Genomic DNA, 27,742 nt, shown 5'->3' on the forward strand with positions numbered 1-27,742 from the left:
GAACTTATTTGTGAGGGATGATGGTGTGAGTATGCGTTCAGGTAACGATTTGTTTTTTTTTTTTTAATTTGATTTATATGCCGCCCTTCTCCAGAGACTCAGGGCGGCTTACAATGCGTTAAGCAATAGCCTTCATCCTTTTGTATATTTTATACAAAGTCAGCTTACTGCCCCCACAAACTGGGTCCTCATTTCACCTACCTTAGAAAGGATGGAAAGCTGAGTCAACCTTGAGCCTTGGAGAGATTCGAACCAGCAGAAATTGCAGGCAGCTGTGTTATTAACAGGGTGCGTATACCACTGTACTATTAAGGCTCTTTTGTATGTGTCTTCTTTTCGTAAACACTGTGTCCTAGGGTGCCATCAGTTCTCTTATATATTAATACATTTAGGAATGGGAGTTGATTTTCCTTCCCCATTCGCAATGGAAATGTATTGGACAGATATGTTGATGACACTTTTGTGATCTGGCTGCATGGAACAGATAAACTGGAAAACTTCTTAGTATATTTGAACAGCCTCCATCCCAAAATAAAGTTCACCATGGAGATAGAATCAGAAAATCAGTTGCCTTTCCTTGATGTATTAATTTATAAAAAATCTGATGGCACCTTAGGACATACCATCTATCAAAAGAAGACACATACAAACCACTATCTCAATGCTAAATCACATCACCATCCAGCACAAATAAACTCTGTTGCCAAAACATTAATCACAAGAACTAAATGTCTGGCTGATGAAGCACATTTACAAACAGAATTATAAACATTAACTAACGTACTGACATCAAATGGGTTCTGTAGAAACAAAATCATCAGTATGATCCAGCATGTAACACCCAAACAGAAGAGAAATCAACAAGAGGAACAAAACAATGGGAAAGCCATCTTACCCTATATAAAAGGAACAACAGATAAAATTAGCAAAATACTACACAGACACAACATCAAAACCATATTTTGCACAGATAGAAAGATATCGTCTATTCTGAGAAACCCTAAAGACAAAATAGAATTAGAAGATCAAGGCATATACGAAATCCCGTGTGCTTCCTTTCCCTCAACATATATTGGACAGACCAACAGAAGAATGAGTGTGCGCATAGAGGAACATAAAAATTCAGTACAAAAGAAAGAACACACATCATCATTAGTACAACACATAAATGCCACAGGACATAATATTAATTTTAATAACACAAAAACAATTGCAAAAATAGAACATCTCAATGGCAGAATAATCAGAGAGGCCATTGAAATAGAGAAAAGACCATATTGTATGAATAAACATGATGACACTTCCCGTCTGCCTACTATTTGGAAACCTGCTCTCATAGACAGACAAATCTTAACACAAAATATAAACCATAGATCAAAGATTCATCACAATGCCTGTGTTGCCACCATTTCCAGCATAACTTATCCATTAACCCACAAGCAAGCAACAGCACTTCCACCCAATCAAAATACAGCTATGTCACCAGCCAATCAGAATACAACAACACTGTCAACCAATCAGAATACACCTTTGCCTCTTTTCATAGAAAAACGTCAGTTACGATCACACAGTTTGCCCATAAGAACCAAACCGAGAATTACAGCCAGAAGATGACAAATGTGGTTTTGTCGAAATGTCGCTACTACCCTTTTAAGGATATGTTTGCCATTACATGGGAAGAAACCCGAGATATTAACTGGACACACATATATGCCTGTGAAAACTTACATATATATATATATATATATATATATATATATATATATATATATATATATATATATATATATATATATATATATATATATGTTTTCTCAGGTTTTCGCGGGTGTTTGTATGTAGGTCTTTGGTTATTCGGGTCTTCTCCCACGTAGACACTTCCAATTTTACGTGGGAGAAGACCCGAATAACCAAAGACCTACATATATGTATATATATATATATATATATATATATATATATATATATATATATATATATATATATATATATATATATATATATTTGTTTTCTCAGGTTTTCGCGGGTGTTTGTATGTAGGTCTTTGGTTATTCGGGTCTTCTCCCACGTAAAATTGGAAGTGTCTTGGCGACGTTTCGACGAAGTCTCATTCGTCATCTTCAGGCTGGTGTTCTCGGCTTCGTGCTTCCAGGAGCAATGTGAGATCGCAGCTGTCTCTTCCTTTTAACTGCTAGTGGAGGTGTGAGCTGATTGGGTGGGAACTTGGCTGTGTTCTGATTGGGTGGAGGTGTGTTCTGATTGGTTAGGGGCTTGGCTGTGCTCTGATTGGCTGGGGTTGTGTTCTGTTTGGGTGGGGGCTTGGTTGTGCTCAGCTTAGTCTGAGTTGCAGGGGGATTTGAGCTGGTGAGCTGCGTTGTTGTTGTTTGGCTTCGTGTTTGTGGCCGTGCGAGCTCTTCATGGTGGGTGTCAGTCTGCTTCGTGTATGGGTTGGAGGGGTTTAAAGTGGCTAATGATGCAGCTGCGGTCTGGCTTCTGGTCCTTGGTCGTGGCTCATTATCAGTGTGGGTTTGAGTCTGCTTTCTGCGTGGATGTGTGGTGGTGACATCAGGTGTGGCACTCGTGAGTGTGGGTCTGGTGTCATTCGTCGTGTTAGGGACTCGTTTGTCAATAAGGGCAGGTTTCCAAATGGCTGGTAGGCGGGAGGTATCGTCTCGTTTGTTCATGCTGTGTGGGCGTTTTTCTATCTCAATGGCTTCTCTGATTATTCTGTTGTTAAAGTGTTCAGTTTTGGCGATAGTTCTGGTCTTTTTAAAGTCAATATCATGTCCTGTGGCTTTAAGGTGTTGGACCAGGGAAGAAGTTGGTTCCTCTTTTCTGACTGAGTTCTTGTGTTCTTCTATGCGTGCACTTATTCGTCTGTTGGTTTGTCCGATGTATGTGGTGGGGCAGGCGGTGCATGGGATTTCATATACTCCTTGATTTTCTAACTCAATTTTGTCTTTGGGGTTCCTTAGGATGGTGGATATTTTTCGGTTTGTGCAGAATGCTGTCTTGATGTTATGTTTGTGGAGGATTTTGCTTATTCTGTCTGTGGTGCCTTTTATGTATGGGAGGAGGGCCTTGCCGTTTTCTTGTTCTCTGTCTTGGATTTTAGTGGGGGTTTCTTTTTGGATTACTAAAATCCAAGACAGAGAACAAGAAAACGGCAAGGCCCTCCTCCCATACATAAAAGGCACCACAGACAGAATAAGCAAAATCCTCCACAAACATAACATCAAGACAGCATTCTGCACAAACCGAAAAATATCCACCATCCTAAGGAACCCCAAAGACAAAATTGAGTTAGAAAATCAAGGAGTATATGAAATCCCATGCACCGCCTGCCCCACCACATACATCGGACAAACCAACAGACGAATAAGTGCACGCATAGAAGAACACAAGAACTCAGTCAGAAAAGAGGAACCAACTTCTTCCCTGGTCCAACACCTTAAAGCCACAGGACATGATATTGACTTTAAAAAGACCAGAACTATCGCCAAAACTGAACACTTTAACAACAGAATAATCAGAGAAGCCATTGAGATAGAAAAACGCCCACACAGCATGAACAAACGAGACGATACCTCCCGCCTACCAGCCATTTGGAAACCCGCCCTTATTGACAAACGAGTCCCTAACACGACGAATGACACCAGACCCACACTCACGAGTGCCACACCTGATGTCACCACCACACATCCACGCAGAAAGCAGACTCAAACCCACACTGATAATGAGCCACGACCAAGGACCAGAAGCCAGACCGCAGCTGCATCATTAGCCACTTTAAACCCCTCCAACCCATACACGAAGCAGACTGACACCCACCATGAAGAGCTCGCACGGCCACAAACACGAAGCCAAACAACAACAACGCAGCTCACCAGCTCAAATCCCCCTGCAACTCAGACTAAGCTGAGCACAACCAAGCCCCCACCCAAACAGAACACAACCCCAGCCAATCAGAGCACAGCCAAGCCCCTAACCAATCAGAACACACCTCCACCCAATCAGAACACAGCCAAGTTCCCACCCAATCAGCTCACACCTCCACTAGCAGTTAAAAGGAAGAGACAGCTGCGATCTCACATTGCTCCTGGAAGCACGAAGCCGAGAACACCAGCCTGAAGATGACGAATGAGACTTCGTCGAAACGTCGCCAAGACACTTCCAATTTTACGTGGGAGAAGACCCGAATAACCAAAGACCTACATATATATATATATATATATATATATATATATATATATATATATATATATATATATGTTTTTCTTCTAGCCAGGTTTTCCCTACGTAGCCAAGGTTTTTTTGTAGCTCCAGCTCAGTAGAATCTCATCTACTCGGTTCTGGGCTTTTTTCTTTTCTAACACCTAGCAAGCTCTCACTGCTAGGTGGGAGACCTAAATAGATCCATTTCTAGCTCGTTAGCTGTCATCAGTAGGCCACACCCATATCCTCCCTGTAAAGGCACAGTATCAATTTTCTTACTTCTTCGTAGGGTTTATGTGTGTTTTTCTTCTAGCCAGGTTTTCCCTACGTAGCCAAGGTTTTTTTGTAGCTCCAGCTCAGTAGAATCTCATCTACTCGGTTCTGGGCTTTTTTCTTTTCTAACACCTAGCAAGCTCTCACTGCTAGGTGGGAGACCTAAATAGATCCATTTCTAGCTCGTTAGCTGTCATCAGTAGGCCACACCCATATCCTCCCTGTAAAGGCACAGTATCAATTTTCTTACTTCTTCGTAGGGTTTATGTGTGTTTTTCTTCTAGCCAGGTTTTATATATATATATATATATATATATATATATATATATATATATATATATGTATATGTATATGTATATGTATATGTATATGTATATGTATATGTATATGTATATGTATATGTATATGTATATGTATATGTATATGTATATGTATATGTATATGTATTCTATCGAGACACCTGGTCTACCTCAACATATGGGAGGGGGCATTCTGCTCACTTTCGCCTTTCAGCTCCAATCCAGGAGCCCTCAAGCAGTCACATTCACAACAAACCATTTTATACCAAATTTATATTTTGCTGATAAAGAAATGAAGGGAGACTAGTATAGATCTGTCTCAAGCTTTTTAGCTTTCATCAGCTAGCCATAAGCTTACGAACTTGGATTCCTGCATATTAGGCAGTTGAATTAACCTTCTGAGCCACAAGTTATATATATTAAATATACCAAATTTATATTTTTGCTGATAAAGAAATAAAGGGAGACTAGCTGATGAGAGCTAAATAGCTTGAAATAGATCTATACTAGTCTACCTTTTAAGAATATAAATTTGGTAAAAAATGGTTTGTCATGAATGCGGCTGCTTGAGGGCTCCTGGATTGGAGCTGAAAGGCGAAAGGATATACTGGTTGTATCAGCACCTTTATAAATATATATAATGTTATACATCCTAATTTCCAAAAGCCAATTCATAACATAGGACGTTTATAAGAAGAGATTAGATAACAATTTTTCTGAAGTAGTGTAGGGTTTCCTGCTTAAGCAGGGGGTTGGACTAGAAGACCTCCAAGGTCCCTTCCAACTCTGTTAATCTATCTCTCTTGTGGAATCAAAACACAGGACTCAAAATAAATAATCAAGGCTCACTGTGGTGTTTGTTATTCAATATGCACAGGAGAAACTCTCCAAATAATGTTAAGATAAACGATGTATATATAGCTATGCAGGATATCTCAGGGAGGAAGGGAAAACTCATGGATATCAACAGATAATATAAGTAAATATATTTGTAGGTGATGGATTTCCCTTCTCCTGCCCTTCTGCCATCTGCTTATCTTCAGGAGAACTAAGGGGAGAAATAAAACCAGAAAACAAGAAAATATGGGCTAGTTGGGAATGCCAGATGTTGGAAGGAAAACATCCACCATTGGTACCTGAAGGACAAATCTATGTACAGTGTCCTGAGAAGAAAACAGGCTGCAGCTCAATAAGCCAAATTCCTTATATCTTTGTACATCAACTTGTTTAGATGATTCCAGTTGTGTAAAAACCTCTTTCCTTATATTCTGTAGCTTCACCATTTCCTGAAGAATCCTCAGATCTACAACAACACCATAGAAGGAATGTATTTGGATAAAAATGGAGATTTGATGGCTGACTTTGACATTGTGAGCTGGGTGTTGTTTCCTAATAAGTCGACCACCAGAGTGAAATTTGGGAGTCTAGACAGAGAAGGAACCATTGGAGTCAAATTCAGCATCAACAAGGAAGCCATCACGAGCCCTCAGTGGCTCAATCAGGTAGAGGAAGAGGTTTTCCCAACTCTTTACCGTGTTTCCCTGAAAATAAGACATTCCCTGATAATAAGTCCAATCAGGTTTTTGAGCGCATGCACTAAAATAAGTCCCCTCCACAAAAAAAAATAAGCCCTCCCAAAAAATATTTAAGCACATGCGCAGACAGTCCTCACTATTTCCTCTAGTTAGGGTTAGGGAGACAGAGCTGGAAATCAGCAAGAGAAGCCCCGTCTTGCTCCACACACCCCAAAATAATAAGACCTCCCCAAAAATAAGGCCAAGCGCTGATTTTGGGGTTTCAAAAAATATAAGGCAGGGTCTTATCTTTGGGAAAACACGGTAGTTTTGTCCATCATCTCAATCAGGGTACCCCTCCATCCGAAACTATATATAAGACCGACTGCCTTCAAATTCATGCTTCAGAATTATATTCTTTCATTTATAACCAGCAAAGGAAAAGATGCTTAATGACTTATACAGTAGAAGACTTTGGTCTGGGGACATTGAGGAAAAAAATGTGGAGATGGAGGGAAATGGAAGCAGGATTTAAGAGGAGGGGAGAAGTAAAATCAATTGAGTTAAACATGTTCGCTCAAAACAGTAAAGTGCAGACAGAGCCCCTCCCAAAGCCCAATACATCATCAAGCCAATCTCGAAGTGTAAAGATATTATGAGATACTCAGGCTGAGGAGGTGATAAATGCTGGTCTCCAAGGCAACGCTGCTGCTCTTCTCTGGAGACGAGATAAGCTATGGGACCTGACAATCCCATTCCAACACTGTAATTCATTTCATAACTAATCAGTTTTGCAGATGCTTCTGAATGCAAATTCTGTTCACTTTCAGCCCTTGCCTCACTCCCAGTGTGTGGAGCCTTGTCAACCTGGCTATTTCAAGGTGGTCCAGGAAGGAAAACCAATCTGTTGCTATGACTGCGTCCCTTGTGCAGAAGGGAGCATTTCCACCCAAGAAGGTGGGTGAATGGGAATCAAAACAGTTCTTGGAATAGGAGCAAAGGTTCCTTCAGATCTTTGCTAAGAAGACATTTCTAATTTGAGTATTGGAGTGGGAGGGAGTATTAATTTAACTATCAGAATTAATTTCACCAAGGATATAACAATAATATGAGCTGGGAGAATTCATTGGAATGAGAGGTTGAATGTAGAAGAAGCCAAGCAGCTATCAAGAAGCATATGTGACTTTGTGAACGATCAGTTGAAGTGACATGAAGCACCCCGTTTTTTCACCATGACAAAAAGAATGATGTTGCTTCTACAGTATGAAGCTCTCCATTGAGATAAATTAATCTCCAATGTCAGGGTTCCAAGTAACACCCCCAATGAAAGAAAACTCCAAGGCTTGACTTTCCCCAAAATTACATGTTAATGAAGATGTCATATTGGCACATCTGGGAAAACCCAAATCTGAAAACTTCCAGGTTTTCCCCACTCAAAGGAAAGTTCAAGTCCCTGCCCAACACCCACAAGTCCATCACATGGCCCAATCCAAACACCATGCTGACTGGAGATGCCTCCCACTTCTAACCCTCCAGGTGCAGGGCAAGATGTCCCTGACTTTCTGAGAAAGGAATGTTATTATGACTACCGGTATATTTATTTATTATTATTTATTATTTAAATTTCTATACCGCCTTTCTCATTTCGGACTCAGGGCTCCATACAATCCCCCCATTACAGTTTCCCACAGTAGTAAATGTGGCAGGCCTGAAGATGCAACGAAAAAGATGGCTTCCAGGCCTGATAGCCAAGTCACACAGGACCTAGTCAGTAATCTTGCCATCTCCTCCATTCCAGGGTGGACTCGGGATAGACACATTTCTGCCTAACCATCTTCTTCCAAAGTATCCAAGGAGTAGGCAAGCATGATCTGTGTTTCCTGTGGAGAATCTATTTGGGGGAATACATTGCTACCAGAGAGGAACCTCTCCTCATTATGGCGATTAGAGAGAGAACCAGACAATTTTATCTGCCCCTTTTTAATCATTAACCATTGGGATTTGGTGGGACAAAATGAAAGCAAAAATAGTTGAACAATATTGTTATTGAATTTCAATTTTCTCCTCCAATTAATGAGTAATGGGACAAATCAAACTCCATTTTGGAAAACCAGAATATTCCAACCTTGTCAAATTGGCTGGTCCTACTCCATTAGAAACCTTCCTACATGATGTAGATCAGGGGTGTCAAACTCAAGGCCCATGGGTTGCATCTGGCCTGTGATGTGGTCGGATCCGGCCCATGGGGCCGTCCTAGTCTACCCAATGAGAAGAGGAAATCTCAGGCTAGCATGGCTTGGGCCCAGCCTACCCAATGGAAAGAGGAAAGATTGGGCCAGCGTGGCTTCAGCCTGGTCTACCCAATGTGAATAGGAAACCTGCTAGCAGTTTGGGGAGTGGTGTCAAGTGGGCCACACCCACCCAGTTGACCACACCCACCCATTCAGCCACGCCTGATCCCCCCCCCAGGTAAACCATAGCCCTGATGCAGTCCTCAATGAAATTAAGTTTGACACCCCTGATGTAGATGGTTGTCCCTTCTCCCCTTTTGCTTCCTAGAGTGTGGGCTTCCTGATTTCAAAATATAACTCCCATCCTATACATTCATGGTAAATATTACATTTGTCCTCTATAGATGCAGACCACTGCACCAGATGTCCAGACAATCAGTATCAGAACAAGCATCGAGATCAATGTATCCTCAAAACTGTCACTTTTTTGTCCCATCAAGAGTATTTGGGAATTATTCTTACTTTCTTTGCCCTATTCCTGATCTTAACCACAGTTTTAGTCTTGGGAATCTTCATTAAATTCCAAGAAACTCCAATTGCCGTGTCTACCGTCTTGGCCAAGACAGTCATGGTGGTGCTGGCCTTCCTGGCCACAAAGCCAGGAAACAGAGTGAGAGGGTGGCTGGGCAAGAGTCTGACCAACACCATCATCATTTCTTGTTCCAGTGTCCAGGTTGTCATTTGTTTCACCTGGTTAGGAGTCTTTCCTTCATTCCCTGATTCTGACATGTATTCCCAGCCTAGAGAGATTGTTCTGCAGTGCAATGAAGGCTCTGTCACTATGTTTTATGTTGCCCTTGGTTACATGGGTTTTCAGGCTGCCATTTGCTTCATAGTGGCCTTCCTGGCCAGGAATCTACCTGGGTCCTTCAACGAAGCCAAGCTGATCACCTTCAGCATGCTGGTCTTTTGCAGTGTCTGGATCTCCTTTGTGCCTACCTATCTCAGCACCAAAGGGAAATACACAGTGGCTGTGCAGGTCTTCTCCATCTTGGCTTCCAGTGCTGGGCTGCTGGGTTGCATCTTCATCCCTAAGTGTTACATCATTTTGCTGAGGCCAGATCTGAATACAAAGGAACATCTGATGTTCAAAAGTGAAGTAAAAAAGTGATGCTGATGGATGTTCTGGGGATATAATTCCCACCCAAAATAATTCTCACCCATTGGGTACTTTTCAGGAGAAAACACTATCAGGCTGCTTTTTGATGTGATCTCCTGCTTTAGACTAATTTCCATGTTTTTATGTTTCTGTGTCTGGTAGTATTATTTAGCATTTTGGGCTTCATTATTAGCCTTTAAGTGAGGATGTTATTAGAATTTTAGTCTGGCAGTGTTGACCTCCTTTCAGATTTTAGGAAAACATGTTTTTCTTCTGTTTTTTCATGGGGAAAAACAGCCTTTTCAACAGCTGAATCTTAGTCAGTGTATTCTGAAAGTAATTGAATACACTTGCAAGTTTTAAGTCAGATACTAATCCATCTTGGAAAGAGCATGATGTAACCCATAAATTTACCACATGTGGAGAGTAATCTCTAATCAATGTTTTCTATTGTTTTATTTTATTTTATTTTATATCCAATTTATATACCGCCCTTCTCCTTGAGGACTCAGGGTGGTGTACAGCCAAATAAAAACATAAATTACAAACATTAAAATAATATTAAAAGGATATATATATAAATTTGGCCCCGTAATTTAAAAACAATAACAAACCAATTTAAAACATTTAAAAAAGTTAAGCCAGCCCGGCTTGCTGAAAAAAGAAGGTTTTAAGGGCACGGTGGAAGGCACTGAGGTCTTGGATTCTCCTTATCTCTTGGGGCAGTTGGTTCCAGAGTGTGGGTGCCCCCACAGAGAAGGCCCTCCCCCTGGGGGTCACCAGCCTACATTGTTTGGTTGATGGCACACCGAGGAGTCCCTCTCTGTGGGAGCGCACAGGTTGATCGGAGGCCGTTGTTAGTAGCAGGCGGTCTCGAAGATATCTAGGTCCTATGCCATGGAGCACTTTAAAGGTGATAACCAACACCTTGAAGCATACCCAGAAGACCACTGGAAGCCAGTGCAGCTCACGCAGGAGAGGTGTTGTATGGGAGCACCATGCAGCTCCCGTAACTACCCGCACGGCCGCATTCTGGACCAGTTGGAGCCTCTGGGTGCCCCTCAAGGGGAGCCCCATGTAGAGAGCGTTGCAGTAGTCCAGGCGAGAGGTGACGAGGGCATGAGTGACAGTTCACAGGGCATCCCGATCAAGAAAGGGCCGCAACTGGCATATCAGGCGAACCTGACGAAAAGTCCCCCTGGCCACAGCCGTCAGATGTTCCTCCAAGGGCAGCTGCGTATCTAGAAGGACATCCAGATTGCAGGCCCTCTCTGAGGGGGCCAAAGACTTGCCCCCAATAGTCAGAGATGGAGTCATCTGACTATATCGGGATGCCGGGAACCACAGCCACTCAGTCTTGGAAGGGTTGAGTTTGAGCCGGTTTCTCCCCATCCAGATCCGCACAGCCTCCAGGCACCGGGACATTACTTCAAGGGTATCGTTGGGGTGGCCAGGGGTGGAGATGTACAGGTGGGTGTCATCAGCGTACTGGTGGTACTTCACCCCAAAACCACGGATGATCTCACCCAGCGGCTTCACATAAATGTTGAACAGAAGGGGCGAGAGAACCGACCCCTGAGGCACTCCACATATGAGAGGCCTCGAGGTCGACCTCTGCCCCCCTGCCAACACAACGTGTGACTGGTCGGAGAGAAAGGAGGAGAACCACCGTAGCACGGTGCCCCCCGTCCCCAACTCTTCCAACCAGTGCAGCATGATACCATGGTCGATGGTATCAAAAGCCGCTGAGAGGTCTAACAGGGCCAGAACAGAGGAGCAACTTCTGTCCCGAGCCCTCCAGAGATCATCTACCAACGCGACCAATACCGTTTCCGTGCTGTGCCCGGACCTGAAACCCGACTGGAACAGCTCTAGATAAGACGTTTCCTCCAGGCACTGCGGAAACTGTCGTGCGACCACACTCTCAACAACCTTCGCCACAGAGCGAATGTTGCAGACAGGACAATAGTTGGCTAATACTGCTGGATCCAGGGAAGGCTTCTTGAGGAGAGACCTCACCACTGCCTCTTTCAAGGCCATGGGGAAGTGACCCTCACTCAGCGAAGCGTTAATAATTCCCTGGAGCCAGCCTCGTGTAACCTCCCGGGAAGCCAATACTAACCAGGAGGGACACGGGTCCAGTAAACATGTGGCCACACTAAGTCTCCCCAGAATCCTGTCCATGTCATCAGGGGTCACAGAGTCAAACTCTTCCCAGATAACATTCTCAAGACTATTCCTCGTCACCTTGCCCGAATCTACCCAGTCAGAGTCCAATTCCCCCCGGATCTGAGAGATTTTGTCATACAGATATTGTCCGAAATCCTCAGCCCTGCCTTCCAGGGGGTCCTCCCGCGCTCCTGGGTGAAGCAGGGAGCGGGTCACCCTCAACAGGGCCGCCGGACGATTCTCTGATGATGCAATAAGAGCGGAAAAGTAATTAAACTATGCTGCTTTTATCGCCACTAGGTAGGTCTTAATATGCAACCTTATCAGTGTTCGGTCAGATTCAGTGAGACTGGCCCTCCATCTGCTCTCCAGGCGTCTTTTCTGGTGCTTCATCTCCCTCAGCTCCTCAGTAAACCAAGGAGCCGCAAGGGATCAGCACTGGGTCAGAGGCCGCAAAGACACGACTCGATCCAAGGCCCCACCAGCCGCCCGATGCCAGGCAGCCACCAGGTCCTCGGCTGAGTCATGTGCCAGATCCTCAGGAAGTGGCCCAAGCTCCATCTGGAACCTATCAGGATCCATCAGGCGCCTGGGGCAGACCCATCTTATTGGCTCCGCCTCCCTGCAGCAGGGTGTAGCGGTTCGAAGGTCCAGGCGAAGGAGCAAGTAATCTGACCATGACACGGGTTCCATGTCTATATCCCCTATAACAAGATCACTCGACCACTGGCCAGAGACAAAAATCAAGTCCAGAGTGTGTCCCCTCCCCCCCCCCGTGAGTGGGGCCATGAACTAACTGGATCAGGTCCATGGCCATCATGGAAGCCATGAACTCCCGAGCCATCCCAGACGTTTCACCAACGGACGGCAAGTTGAAATCACCCATGACCATAAGCCGGGGTGTATCAACTGCCACCGTGGCTATCACGTCAAGTAGCTCAGGCAGGGCCGCTGGTGTTAAGTCCTCGACTTACGACGGGTGTCCCTGATTGGTTTAGACACACGGACTTGCCGGCGGGGAGAATGTTGCCCTCCTATTGGTTGTTTAGTTTGACAGCTACAGTATAAATAGCTGTCAAACCCCTTGTTCTCTGTTCTGTCTATTCCAAGCCTCTACAGCTGTTGTTAGAAATAAAGAGTTCCTGTTTGACTTAACCTGGTCTCGCCTCAGTTATTGGACCCCGGGTCGCCCTACAGAGCACTGGCGATGAAGATGGGATCCCGGGCATGAAGAGACAGGTGGTCAACAGCTGAAGTCACTAGCGCTAAGCCAAGGCGCTAGCTAAGTCACTAAACGACGAGACGTTGTTTGAGAAGACAAGTTTCTCACAGAAACAGAACCCGTCCTTATCAGGATGGGACCCCCAACATTCGCTCCTTTCAACCCAGCCACAGAAACCTGGAACTCATACGAGGCTAGATTCGAGTGCTTCCTGGAAGCAAACAACTATACAGGGCTGTCCAGCAGCCGGAAAAGGGCGCACTTTTTAAATGCCTGCGGTCCCGAAATGTTTGCTGTCGCGCTAGCCCTGCTTGCCCCAGTCCCTGTCCAGACAGTGTCGTGGGAAGTCCTGAGGGACAAACTCAAGAGCCACTACGAACCCACGCCATCGCGGATAGCTCGAAGGTTTGCTTTCAGACAGATCCTTCAAGCTGAGGGGGAATCCATCAACCACTACATGGCCACCCTCAGGACTGCCGCCTTGAACTGCGAATTTGCCCAGCTAGAAGACTCCCTCCTGGAGCAGTTCGTTTGTGGCGTAAAAGACTTAAGAATACAACGCCACTTGTTAGAGAAGAAAGAAATTACCCTTGCAACTGCCATAGAGGAGGCCCAGGCATGCGAACTATCTAGCAGATCTACCTTAGAAATTCGTAAATCACAAGCCGCCACTCCTGCCACCAAGCTCAACACCGTCCATTCGGAAGAGGCAGACTCTGAGGTGATTGAGGAGGAGGAGGAGGAGGTTAGCCGCCTCAAAACCTCCAAGGGCAAAAGAAATACCTCAGACAAGGACTTCACAGGGTCTCCCTGTCAAGGCTGCGGTGAAATGCATCCCAGAGCGGCTTGCCGTTTTAAAACCACCATCTGCCACAGATGTGGAAAAAAGGGGCACCTGGCAAGAGTCTGCCGGGCTAATCTGCAAGGAACGCAGCTGAACGCCTCCAGACGACCGTTTCAAAAAACACCCAAGCCAAGCGGTGACTGTTTTGCTGTTTCAAAGAGTAACAACGCTCCTGCAGTGTCTGCCCGCCAAGCCAGAGTTAGTGCCAACAAGAAAATCTACATGACGATCACCATAGAAGGAACCCCCTGCCAAATGGAGGTCGACACGGGGTCTTCCAAATCTCTAATCTCTTGGCACACTCTAAAACAAGTGGCACCAAATATTCAAAAACGCGCCCTTCAACCATGCCAAGTACGCCTTCGGGACTATCAAGGGAATTACATTCCTGTCATGGGTGGTGCCAAGCTCCTAGTGGAGCATAAGACCTTCACTGGCAAGCTTCCCGTGATCATCGTACGAGACCCGCTGCCCAGCCTACTGGGGCTTGACTGGTTTGGTGCCTTAGGACTTGGCATAACTGGCATCCATTCAGTACGCCCTGATAACTTTGAGGATCTCATGGCCGAATTCGCAGACGTTTTCAACGATGACTTAGGTAAATATAAGGGATCTCCCATCTCCCTCAATTTAGACCCAAAAGTAGCCCCCGTTAGATTAAAGCCCAGGAGGGTGCCATTTGCACTCAAACCTCTGGTGGATAAAGAGTTAGACAAACTTATTGCACAGGGCATTCTAGAACCCACCGACCATGCCCCCTGGGAGACCCCCATAGTCCTACCCATCAAGCCAGATGGGTCTATTGACGGACTATAAAAATACAGTAAATAAGGCCCTCCAAGCCCACCCTTATCTTGTACCCGTAGTGCAACACTTGTTGCACTCATTGGGCAATGGCTCCATTTTTGCCAAGCTGGACATGGCACAAGCCTATCAGCAACTCCCCATTGATTCTGCCACGGCTGCAGCCCAGACCATAGTTACCCACCGGGGGGCATTCAAATGCCACCGCCTCCAGTTTGGCATTAGTGTGGCTCCTGGCATATTCCAGAGCCTTATGGAGCGACTCCTGCAGGGGCTGCCAGGAGTCGTTCCATATTTTGATGACATCATCATCTCTGCCTCCAGCCAGTCAGAACTTAAGGACAAGCTGAGGACAGTCCTACGCCGTTTCCAAACGGCTGGCCTTAAGCTTAAGAAGGCTAAGTGTAGACTTGGGGTGCCCCAGGTTGAATTCTTAGGGTATTTGATAGACGCCTCCGGCATACATCCCACCCCCTCAAAGATAGCTGCCATCAAGCGGGCCCCCACCCCTGGCAACAAAACCGACTTACAAGCCTTCCTCGGGCTTTTAAATTTCTATAGCACCTTTTTGCCACACAAGGCCACTGTTGCCGAACCCCTGCACTGTCTGTTAGATAAGAAATCCCCTTGGCGCTGGGCCCCCCGGGAGGCATCCTCTTTTGAGGCTGCCAAATCCCTCCTGTCATCTGATGCCGTTTTGGTGCAATACTCTGACAGCCTTCCCTTAGTTCTTACTGCCGATGCCTCCCCCTTCGGGATTGGGGCCGTCTTAAGCCACGCCCTCCCTAATGGCACTGAGGCCCCCATTGCCTTTTATTCCAGGACGCTCTCCTCGACGGAGCGCAATTATGGCCAAATTGACAAGGAGGCGCTGGCTGCTGTGGCAGCCGTCAAGCGTTTCCATGACTACCTTTATGGTCGGCACTTCACCCTAGTCACAGATCACAAACCCCTCTTAGGCATCCTGGCTGGCAACATCGCAAAGCCCCAGGTCCTCTCCCCCCGCATGTCACGCTGGGTTGAATTCCTAGCCGCTTACTCGTATTCTCTCATCTATCGCCCTGGCAAGCTTCTGACGCATGCAGATGCCCTCAGCCGCTGCCCCTTGCCCATCTCTGTCTATGACCCCTCTCCTACTTCTCAGGTCCTCCTCCTTGAATCCCTGCACCTGCCACTCTCTGCCTCTGATATTGCTACCCACTCTACTAAGGACCCCATCTTCTGCAAGGTCTTAGACTGGGTGCGCAGGGGATGGCCTCCTGCAGATGTAGGTCCTGAGTTCAAGCCATACCACGTCAGACAGCATGAGTTGGCTGTACAGCAAGGGTGTTTGCTGTGGGGACATAGAGTAGTAGTGCCCGCCAAACTCCAGCAGCGAGTTTTGGAATCCCTGCATGAGGGACACCCGGGGATAGTTAGGATGAACTTTGGGGGCGAACCCAAATGGCTACCGGGAACCATAGAGCAAAACACCGGCCCCTACTCCTACCAAATCCGGCTACCCGATGGCAGGCTCTGGCACCGCCATCTGAATCAAATCAGAGCCCGTTTAACATTCCATCCAGATAACTCGGCCGGCCTGGATGAGTCCGCAACAGTTCCAACCCCTAACTGTACACCAACTGTCCCTAGCTCAAACGCACCCCCAGAGTCCAACTTACTTGATGAACCTGGCCAGCTATCCGACGACGAGGCCGACTCGGGTGTTCCTGACGAGTCGCCGGGAGTTCCGCCGGTGACACAAGCACCACCTACTACTCAAGCAGCCACCCCTGAACTGCATAGATCTAGTCGAACGCGCAGGCGCCCTGCGTATCTGGCCGACTACGCCTGCTCCATCCAGGGGGGAAGGGGTGTTAAGTCCTCGACTTACGACGGGCGTCCCTGATTGGTTTAGACGCACGGACTTGCCGGCGGGAGAATGTTGCCCTCCTATTGGTTGTTTAGTTTGACAGCTACAGTATAAATAGCTGTCAAACCCCTTGTTCTCTGTTCTGTCTATTCCAAGCCTCTACAGCTGTTGTTAGAAATAAAGAGTTCCTGTTTGACTTAACCTGGTCTCGCCTCAGTTATTGGACCCCGGGTCGCCCTACAGAGCAGCTGCCATGCGGCAGGGAGCCAGGTACATAAGAAGCAAGCCCATCTGAACCCCATGACCCCATCTCACAAAGAGGGACTCATAATCCAGCAATCTGAGGCACAGTGGTCTCCCTCGGACCAAGACCTTCTTTAATAATAACTGCCACCCCGCCCCTCCATGGGGCTCTCGTTCACTTGTGGGCCCTTGTTCACTTGTCAAATGTAATAAATGTCTTTCGTTCTTTCATTGGTTTCTTTCTGATGTATCACATGTACCAAATTTTTGTATCATTTGTTTCTGTACCCTATTAAAAGACTTGGACTCCCCCCATTCCATAAATGCTTTTCACTGTGCCTGCAATTTGTGTTTTTGGGTAGGGTTCTATGGGTGTGCTTGGTAGGCATGGCTTGGTGGGCATGGCAGGGGAAGGATACTGTAATATCTCCATTTCCTCCCCACTCCAGGAGAAGGTTACTGCAAAATCCCCATTTCCTCCGATCAGCTGGGACTCAGGAGGCAGAGAATAGATGGGGGCGGGGCCAGTCAGAGGTGGTATTTACTGGTTCTCCAAACTACTCAAAATTTCCCCTACTGGTTCTCCAGAACCAGTCAGAACCTGCTGAAACCCACCTCTGGGGTGAACAGCTTACTTTTACAAAAGGAAAAAGTATTTTTAATCTCTCAGATTCAGAGAAATAAGGCCAAACAATTGGGGAAAATAAAGCTGCAACATAAATGGTTGTCACCTTTTTTTTTTCAATCCAAGGGACATTAATTCACTAATAAAATATTTATAATTATTAAGATCTACCAAACAGGTAGAAGAAAGTATTTTACCCCTATAATCTATCCTGTCTAACAATCTAAACTATAGATCAGAAGTTCATTTCTTTTTATTTGTGGGGTCCTTGGTGCTCCCTATGCGTGCTTGTTTTCTTGAAGATGTTTCATGTCCCAAACTAGGTAACATAGAATAGAATTCTTTATTGGCCAAGTGCGATTGGACACTCAAGGAATTTGTCTTGGGTGCATATGCTCTCAGTGTACATAAGGAGAATAAAATACATTCATCAAAAATAAAAAGATCCAACACTTATTCAAGGTTATTAATAAGCTATCAAATTGTACTAGGAAACAAATAAAAACAATATAAATTGAAATATACAAGCAACATGGTTATAGTAATAAGTGGGAAGAGATAAATACTAGTAAGGAAGAGAAGAATAATAGTAATACATTATTTGACAGTGTTGTGGGAATTAGTTGTTAAGCAGAGTGATGGCATCCGGGGGGAGGGAAACATCATCAGGGCTGATAACTATCATGAGTGACTAACAATGATGATGTCATTAGTTTGGGTCAGGAAACATCTGCAAGAAAGCAAGAAAGCTCAGAGGGAACCAAGGATCCCTCATTTCAATCCTGAACAACATATATTCTCTATTGGCCTTTTTTTAATGAAGAAATGTAAAAGAGGCTTCTAGTTATCAATTAATGCAGATCATTTCCTTTCTCTAATCAAAGAAGTTAATTTATCCATTTCAGCTATTCTACCAAATTCACCAGCCATTCCTCCATAGTGGGTTGAGTGGGAGGCAGGAGCCTTATCAGCGGAGAGTTGAGACTAATAGACCCCACAATGGAACTAAGAGGCCAGGATTGTGTGGGAGATGGTGGTATGATGTTCCTGCTTGCAAAGAGAAAGGTGACAGGAGAGATTATGTAAGCAAAGCAATGAATTGACCAGGAAACCCTGATTGGCAGGATAGGAAATATTTGATTGAAAGGGGAAAGGATGTCTAAGCACTGAAGATACCTAGACATTTTTTTTTTCCAAAATGAAATTGGAAAAGAGAATCTATTGCACAAGAAAGGAAATTTTTGGAAACATTCCAAATCTCTGGATTCAGGGCTGGTATGCAAGGACCAATAAAACACCCTGAGGATGGAGATAATAATAAAATATTTACTTCTGACCAAAAAAAGATGATCAGCAATATTTTACGCCTCAAGCACAACAGATCTCAAACCAACAAGTTTTACATACATTTTTGCAACAAGATACAAAGTAAAAACAAAGCTTTAAATTGTACAGCCTTCAGCCATAAAGTGATAAAGTAGGCATAATTCAAGATTCCCAGTGTTATGTAAATAGGTTTTCTTGGCCGGGGGTGGCTGGAAAAGACTGGGAGCGGGGAATTCAAACAGTACGGGAGCAAATGGGATGAACTAATAATGCAAGGGGCGTGTTTGCGAATGGGTTATTGTTCCCTTGTGCCTAAGGGAAAAAGTCTTAACACTGTTGCATGAGGGGCAACCTGGGATTGTACGGATGAAGGGACTAGCCAGGAGCTACATCTCGTGGCCCAACGTGGATGCAGACATTACCGAGTGGGTGGGGAGATGCCAGCTCTGCCAAGAGTCTAGGCCAGATCCACCGACAGCACCAGTGAGGGAGTGGGAAAGACCCAAGGGGCCCTTGTCCAGGATCTACATAGATTTCGTGTGACCGTTTCACGGAAAGACCTTCATGGTCGTAGTAGATGCCTTTTCCAAGTGGCTAGAGATTAAGCTCATGAGGGCCACTACCACCGACACGGTTATTAGGGAACTGAGGCAGTTATTCGCCCATGGGTTACCGGACATCCTAGTGTCAGACAATGGGCCCCAATTCACGGCCACACAGTTCGAGGGGTATTTAGCGGATTTGGGGGTCAGACAGGTCCTCTCGGCCCCGTTTCATCTGGCTAGTAATGGTCAGGCTGGGAGATTTGTAAGAACGGCCAAGGAGGCCCTCTCACGCCTAGGCCCCGGGGACTGGCAGGAAAGAATAGATCGATTTCTCACAGCCCAGCATTCCACACCTTGTACAACCACAGGCCGAAGCCCGGCCGAGCTATTAATGGGGAGGAAGCTCCGAGGAGTACTGGATAGGCTAAATCCCAGCTATTCCACTGAGGTTTTCAAGGGGGGGGAGAGGAAACTCAGGGAGTTCACTATAGGGACTCCACTCCACGCCAGGAACTAGGGGAAGGGCCCACTCCGGGAAGCAGGAACAATCACAGAAATCACAGGGCCCAAATCGTACAGATTAGACATGGGGGACGGGAGAGTTTGGCACAGGCACATAGATCAACTCAAATGGCGAATCGCCACAGATGCGAGGAAAACTTCAACGAACCGCTCCCTGACTATCAGCCAGAACCACAAACTACATCAAGCCCAAGTGCAGTGGAGACTTATCTGACGATCCTGGCATCCGGAGCTGCCCCAGCGAAGAGTTTCCACCGGCCGGAGAAGTTGCCGCCTACAAAGAGATCTCAGAGGTTCCATTGGCGGAGCAGGGAGAGACAGGGAGTCCCTTCGACCTACTCGACGCCGCCCCTACAACTGAACTGCGCAGGTCGACTAGGATACGTACACGCCCTAGTCACCTGAGAGACTTTGTATGTAAATAAAACCCAAAGTGCCTTCTGGGAGGGGAGGAGTGTTATGTAAATAGGTTTTCTTGGCGGGAAGTTTGAACTAACTGAACCTCAGCTGATTGGCTGACCACCACAACTGCAAGGTATACAAAGGGAGCTGTTTCCCTAGGTCAGTTGCTGGGTTCTCACCCTACAATAAAGAGCTGTTGTCACTCATGGCCTGGCTTGCTGCATCCTCATTCACCCAACCTAACACCCAGAATCCAAGATTCCCAGTCAATGATATGCTTGCCCTGCCTTTAACTCTATATTACACTAATTTCATGTAGTTACAAAACAGAAAGGCAACTGAACATCCCATCTACATCAGCTTCAGTCAGTCAGTCTGCCAGTCAGTTAGTTAGAATGTAGTTGTCAATTGGCCCATTGGGTTAGACAGCAAAAGAAACTCCTGGGACATTTTCTACCAAGAATATACCATATTTTTTGAAGTATAAGATGCTCTGGAGTATAAGAGGCACCTTAGTTTTTGGGAAGGAAAATAGGAAAAAAAATATTGCCTCTGCCTACCAGGTATTCATCTGGCTAGCGTCCTTAGCCTGGTCAGCTTTAGCACACATTAGTTCGCTGGTGGAAGTGTGTACTGGAAGCGTGGAAGCAGTAAGACAAGACAGTAGCTTTGGCAAAATGGGTTGCCATTTTGGGCTCCGCGCCTTGTGTTTTCAGCCTCCAAATGCTCCATTTGAGAGCCATTCATGGTTGCGGGGATCGTGAAAAGCACATCACTGGCCATCGCTACCCAAAATCATGAGGTGCAGAAGCCAAAAATGGGGCATGCTGAAGCCTAAAACACGATGCACAGAGGCCAAAAACACAATGTGCATAGGAAGCGATCAGTGGCGATGTGTTTTGGCCATCCCTGCAGCCTTGAACGGCTCTCAAATGGAGCGTTTGGTGGCTGAAAATGAGAGCCATTGTCTGTGGCAATCTCTGCAGCAAGGAAGAGGACGTCCTGAGGACGAAGGGTGGGGGCCGGCTGGTGGGTGGGGCTACATTCAGAGTATAAGACGCACCCAAGTTATCAGCATCTTTTTGGGGGGAAGTGCATCTTATACTCCGAAAAATAGGGTAACTTTTCTGAATTCCATGTAGGCATAGGAGAAAAGCCAGTTCTAATGATTTCCTGTCAAAATAGCATAGGAAAACTTTCCTCCACCGCCCCCCGCACCGCCCCGGACCTCCCATTGTCCATTGTCCACCATGCATTTGCACTTTCTTTGTTTTGGGAACAGTCTATCTGCCTCAGACTTCCCCAGCTGGTGACCTTGAGATATTGGATCTGTCTCAGACTTCCAGTTGACACACTGGCATTCCAAATTTCCTTCCCAAGCCTCCCTTAGATTCCAAGGCCTTCCCTTCCCCCTCCTGTTATAGTTGTCTGGTTGCAAGCAAGGCCAGATCCTGAAGATGAAACTCAAATATTTTGGCCACCTAATGAGAAGGAAGGACTCACTGGAGAAGAGCCTAATGCTGGGAACTATTGAGGGCAAAAGAAGAACGGGATGACAGAGAACGAGGTGGCTAGATGGAGTCACTGAAGTAGTAGGAGGGAGCTTAAATGGATTCCAGAGGATGGAAGAGGGCAGGAAGACCTGGAGAAACATTGTCCATGGGTCACGATGGGTCAGACATGACTTCACAACTAACAACGAAAAAGCAAGACTGCGTAGTGAGTCAACCATGACAGCAGTATTGCAGGCTAACTCACTGCTCATTCAGCAGGAGTTTGATCCTGACTGGCTCAAGGATGACTCAGCCTTGCATCCTTCTGAGGTCGGTAAAAGGATTATTGGGAGCATGTTTCAGAAAAAACTTTTTTTCCTGCCTCTGAAAGCCTCCAAAACAGTTTCAGAAAAAAAAGCCTCTGAAGCTCTGTTTCGGGGCTTCTTTTCTGAAGCTGTTGGGGGGCTTCTTTACTGAAGCTTCATTTCTGATGCTTTTTTCAGCCTCTGAAACCTCCGTTTGAGAAGCTGGGTGGGGCTACATTCGGAGTATAAAACGAACCCAGATTTTTACCCTCTTTTTTGGTGGAAAAAGGTGTGCCTTATACTCCAAAAAATACGGTACATGAATAAATAAAATAGAGGAGATCCTTTACTGTAAGAAAACAGTAAATTCATCACGTGTAAAGCACAACTTTATAAAATAACCCAGTCATACAGTATATAGTAGCATAAAAGAAAGACAACTGGAAATCAACCCAGCAGAATGATAGGTGTCCCAAATGCCCGCAGAACAATTTGGTTGTGGATGCTTTCTGGGAATCCACTACATTGAGTTACATTGGGACTTTTTCAGTTGGATCCCAGTTCACCCTGCAGGGAGGACTTTGCAAAACTCCTACTTCCCCAGCTAATTATTAGAATGATAGTGATTTCTTTCTTGCCTTCTTGCCTTTCTTTCTTCTTTCCCTCTGGAAATTGTCTGAAGGAGGTCAACAGACTCAGCAGCAACACATTCAGCATCAGGAAAGTGAGTGTATAAGTTGTCTTGTCACCCTGGAAAGCTGGACTGAGCTTCATGGATTCCCAGGAGCTCTGCTTCTGCATTGGTCCAGTTTCCATCATTGGGGAAGTTCTCTCTGGACTTCATATTATATTAGAAAAGTCAGTCTTGCAGCAATCTGCTTTCGACGTCTCCAAATACTTCTGCTCTCCTGATTCTGAGATCAGATGCAAGGCAGGGGATTCCTTCGGCTAACCCAGAAATGAACCCACTGCTTCTGCTTCTGATGGAGCTTTTGTTGCCCCAGGCAGCCTGTGGGATGCTCGGCACCAAGTGCTTCTTGACTTTGGGAAGGGATGCAAGAGACCCACTCAATCATTACAGGCCAGGAGATCATCTCATCGGTGGGCTCTTCTCTGCAACAAATAATCTACAACCTGAGCTGCAGAATTTCAGTTTGAGTCCTTCTAAAAAGATTCATCAGTAAGTCTCATGATGTTGATTGATGTTATGTTACGTTGCCTTTGAGGAAAAATGGGGACAGAGGAAGGCAGTGAGGTTTTATTTCATTTCATTTTTTTATTTTATTTAGTTTGTCAAACATGTACGAGAAAAGTGGTATAAGTATAGACATGAATACAGGAGATGAGTACAAATAAATGGGGATGGTAGGAGAGGGATGGTAGACACGCTGATGCGCTTATGCATGCCCCCATACAGACCTCATAGGAATGGAGTGAGGTCCACGGTAGACAATTTAAGGTTAAAGGTTTGGGGGTTTGTGGAAGTAACCACAGAGTCAGGTAGTGCATTCCAGGCATTGATCACTCTGTTGCTGAAGTCATATTTTCTACAATTTAGTTTGGAGTGGTTTACCTTAAGTTTATATCTATTGTTTGCCTGTGTATTATTGTGGTTGAATCTGAAGTAGTCATTTACAAGTAGGACTTTGTAGCAGACAATTTTGTTAACTACGCTTAGGTCAGACCATAGTCGGCGTAGTTCTAGATTGTCCAAGCCCAAAATTTCAAGCCTGGTGGCATAACGTATTCTGTTGTGAGCAGAGGAGTGGAGGACTCTTCTCGTGAAATACCTCTGGACTTGCTCAATTGAATTAATGTCCGATATACAGTGTGGATTCCAGGCAGATGAGCTGTGTTAGGTTCAGCTTGCAGCGTACTCCTAACTTGTTGGTCAGGCAATATCTGTTTCTTTAAGAAACAACTGAGCCACGTAATCAGGGTTTGCTGAACCCTGTAATTAGGCTACAGTGCATAAATAAGCAGCACAGAGAAGCGTTCGTTCTTCCTGCTTCTTCCGGATTGATACCTGATTGTATCCTGTTGCTTACTGCGTATGGTACTGTATACCAATAGTTACTAAAGTCTGTTTGCTTTGGTAAGGGAAGATACTTACTGGACTGATATTACTGTTTATGACCTTGGACTGTTTTACTCACACCGAGACTGTTTGTTATCTATAAAGTATTATTCTCACACGAGCTGGACGTTTATCTCCTTCCCTGTGTGTTTCTGCTCTGCTCGTTGCACAAGCAACAAATACTTTTTACACACACCCTAACATTGGTTATGGGCCCAGAACGTTCCAGGGCTCTTTAATTTGTTTTTGTGGAAGTGAGAAGTGCAGGCAGTGGGTGTAGTAGTCAAGATGATGGCTTTTGAGCAAGGTACAAGTTATTCTACCATAACCCGGTTGGATGGAATGAACTATGTTACCTGGTCCACAAAATGCTGTCTATTTTTGCGAAAAGAAGGACTGTGGGACATGGTTAATAATCCACCGGACATAACTGCACTGAATGCTGATGACGAAGAAGATGCCAAAAAGATAGCGAAGTTTCACAGGGACAATGAGCGTGCTTTATGCATCATTGGCCTGACACTGGGAGACCAGCAACTTGTCCATTTCCGGGGCGAAGAGTCTGCTGCGAGGTGTTGGTCAAAGCTAAAGAAGCTCTACGTTCGTGACTCTGTGGGTGTCCATATCTACTTGACACGGAAACTATTTCGCTTACATCTTCAGAAAGGAGGAGACATGATGGCTCACCTGAACTCCATGACAGGGCTTTTCCAGGAGCTACATGAGAAAGACCTTGTGTTTACTGAACTGCAGCAAGTTTATATTATTCTTTCATCGTTGGTTATGACTCTTTTGTTTCATCATTAGAAGTATTGTCTAGAGATGAACTAACATTGGCCAGTATAACTGGTAGGTTACTGGATGAGGCCAAACATAGGCAAGAACGAGACCAGTTAAGGATGCAACAGCAACCAAAAGCGGAAGCTGTATATGAGAATGTCAATATTGTTAAATGCTGTTATGCTTGTGGGGCTAAGGGGCACATTGCAAAATATTGTAAAAATAAGGAGGTGTCTGCTAGAAACTCTGCTAAACCCAGGAAAGGGTGTAATTTAGCAACCAGTTCATCTAATAATATAAAAGATGATTGGTGGGTGATTGATAGCGGTGCCTCTCAATCAATAACAAAAAACAGAAAACTGTTTCTAAATATGAAGAAAAGTACTAAAAAGGTCAAATTAGCTAATGGCTGGAATGTGACTGTAGCTGGGGAGGGACTTGTTCAATGTTCTATTAGTAAGCACCCTTTACCCATGCTTTATATCCCTAGTTTGAAATATAACCTTTTATCTGTAAAGTCATTACTACATTCTGGGTTTACAGTAACTTTTAAAAACAACAAATGTTTGCTTGAATGTGAAGGCACTGTAGTTACTGCAGAATTAGAAAACGACTTATTCGTTATTAGGGATAAGTCATTACTGTTAGTTCAGTCAAAAGCTAAATGTGGAAATGTAAAGCCTCATGATGAATGCGTACATTTATTACATAGAAGACTTGGTCATCTGAATTTCAGGTTGTTGCATTCGACTGTTAAGCAGTCTAACGGCATAAAATTAAGGGCTTGCAGCAAATACCTGAATTGTAATACTTGTAACCAGCATAAAAGTAAAGTTACACCTGCAAACCGCTGCAATGGGTTTAAAACAACTAAACCTTTGGAGGTAGTCTTTTTAGACTTAATGGGGCCAAAGAAACCCAGTTTAGGGGGAGCATGCTATATTTTGAGTATAGTTGATCACTTTACTAGATATGGTTTTTGCTACCTTATGAAGTCCAAAAGTGATACGTTCCAATGTATCACAAATTGGCTTCGTTTTGTAGAAAGGAAGCAGAGGTTTAAGGTGAAATGCATTGTTACTGACAATGGAACTGAGTTTACTAACCATCAGTTGGCTAAGTTTTTGAAGGATGCTGGGATTCAGCATAAACGTTCTGCCCCTTTTCGGCCGGAACATAATGCATATATAGAAAGAAGAGGCCAGACCCTACAAGCTATGACTAGGACTATGCTGGCTGATGCTTGTTTACCTGATAAATTGTGGGGAGAAGCAATACTATGTGCCAATCATATTTTAAATAATGTGGTGCACTCCTCTACAGGAAAAATACCTTTTACTTTATGGCACGAGAGGAAGCCTGATTTAAGTTATATTCATACTTTTGGTGCACCAGCCTGGGTGCATATACCAGTTAGTCAGAGAAGGAAGGACCAACAGAGAGCAAAGAATTTTTGTTGGCTATGAGGCTAACCATAGGTCCTATAGGTTCTGGGAAAAAGGAACAACAAAAGTTTTGTGTAGCGCAAATGCTAAATTCCTAGAACATGAAGGCTGGGACAGGTTAGAAAAGGCAGACTATGGTTTTACAGATATGGATGTTAAGGTAGACCATATTCCAGATGATAGTTCATCTGAGATGGATGATAAACCATCTATTAAGGTGGAAGAACAGGAACAGGAATTAGGGTTAGGGGAGGATGAACCCAATATACCTGATGTTAGTCCTGTTATGCCTAGACGATCTTCCAGGGATCGGCATCCACCAGATCGCTATAAAGCCACAGTGGTTTGCCAAGTAGATATCGAACCATCCAGTTATCATGATATAAACTTATATCCAGAAAAGGAGCAAAAAGCCTGGCAAGAGGCAATGGATAGAGAAATTGATTCATTGAAGAGGCTTGGTGTCTATGAAGTTGTAAGAATACCACCAAATGAGAAACTTATAGGCTGTAGGTGGGTCTACAAGATAAAGAAAAGTGTAGATGGGGTAGTAACCCATAAAGCTCGGCTTGTTGCACAAGGGTTCTCACAGACAGATAGAGACTATGATGAAGTTTTTGCTCCAAGTTTACGAGCGAGCACTTTGAGAACGATGCTTGTTTGGGCAGCTAGAAATAAATGCTCTATTATTCATATAGATGTCGAGACAGCTTATTTGAACGCTCCGTTGAGGCATACAATATATATGAAGAAACCTCCTGGTTATGATACACAGGATAGCACTGAGTGTTGGAGGCTACAAAAAAGCCTATATGGTTTAAGGCAATCAGGTTACGAGTGGAACCAATGTATAGTGCAGGAATTGCATAACATTGGGTTCTATGAGGGCGTAGCAGATAAATGTCTGTTTAAAAAAGAACAGGATGGATGTGTTTCATTCTTGTTACTCTTTACAGACGACATTGCCATAATTACCAGAACTGACGCTGAGGCCAGAGAGATTATCAGTCAGTTGCAAACAAAATTTAAACTTAGAAATCTAGGACATATACGGCATTATTTAGGGCTGGATATCCTGAAAACATCTAGAGGATTTAAAATTTCACAATCTAATAAGATCTGCAAATTGTTGAAAAAATATGGGATGGAATTATGTAAACCTGCCAAGACTCCTATGGCACAGGAATTCCAACAGGATAGTTTGCAGAGTCCACAGTTCAGTAAAGAACTGTATCAATCATTAATAGGCAGTTTGTCGTATTTGAGCAACTGGACACGGCCTGATATAGCTTTTAGTGTTAATCAACTAGCACAATATAGTTCAGAGCCTACTGATATGCATTGGCAGGCTGCTAAACGTGTTCTTAGGTATCTTAAAAGAACATTGCATTTTGCTA

Source organism: Pituophis catenifer, unplaced genomic scaffold, assembly GCF_029215685.1.
Source record: "Pituophis catenifer annectens isolate HBS135680 unplaced genomic scaffold, rPitCat1.0.hap2 SCAF_2, whole genome shotgun sequence".
Classification (NCBI taxonomy): domain Eukaryota; kingdom Metazoa; phylum Chordata; class Lepidosauria; order Squamata; family Colubridae; genus Pituophis; species Pituophis catenifer.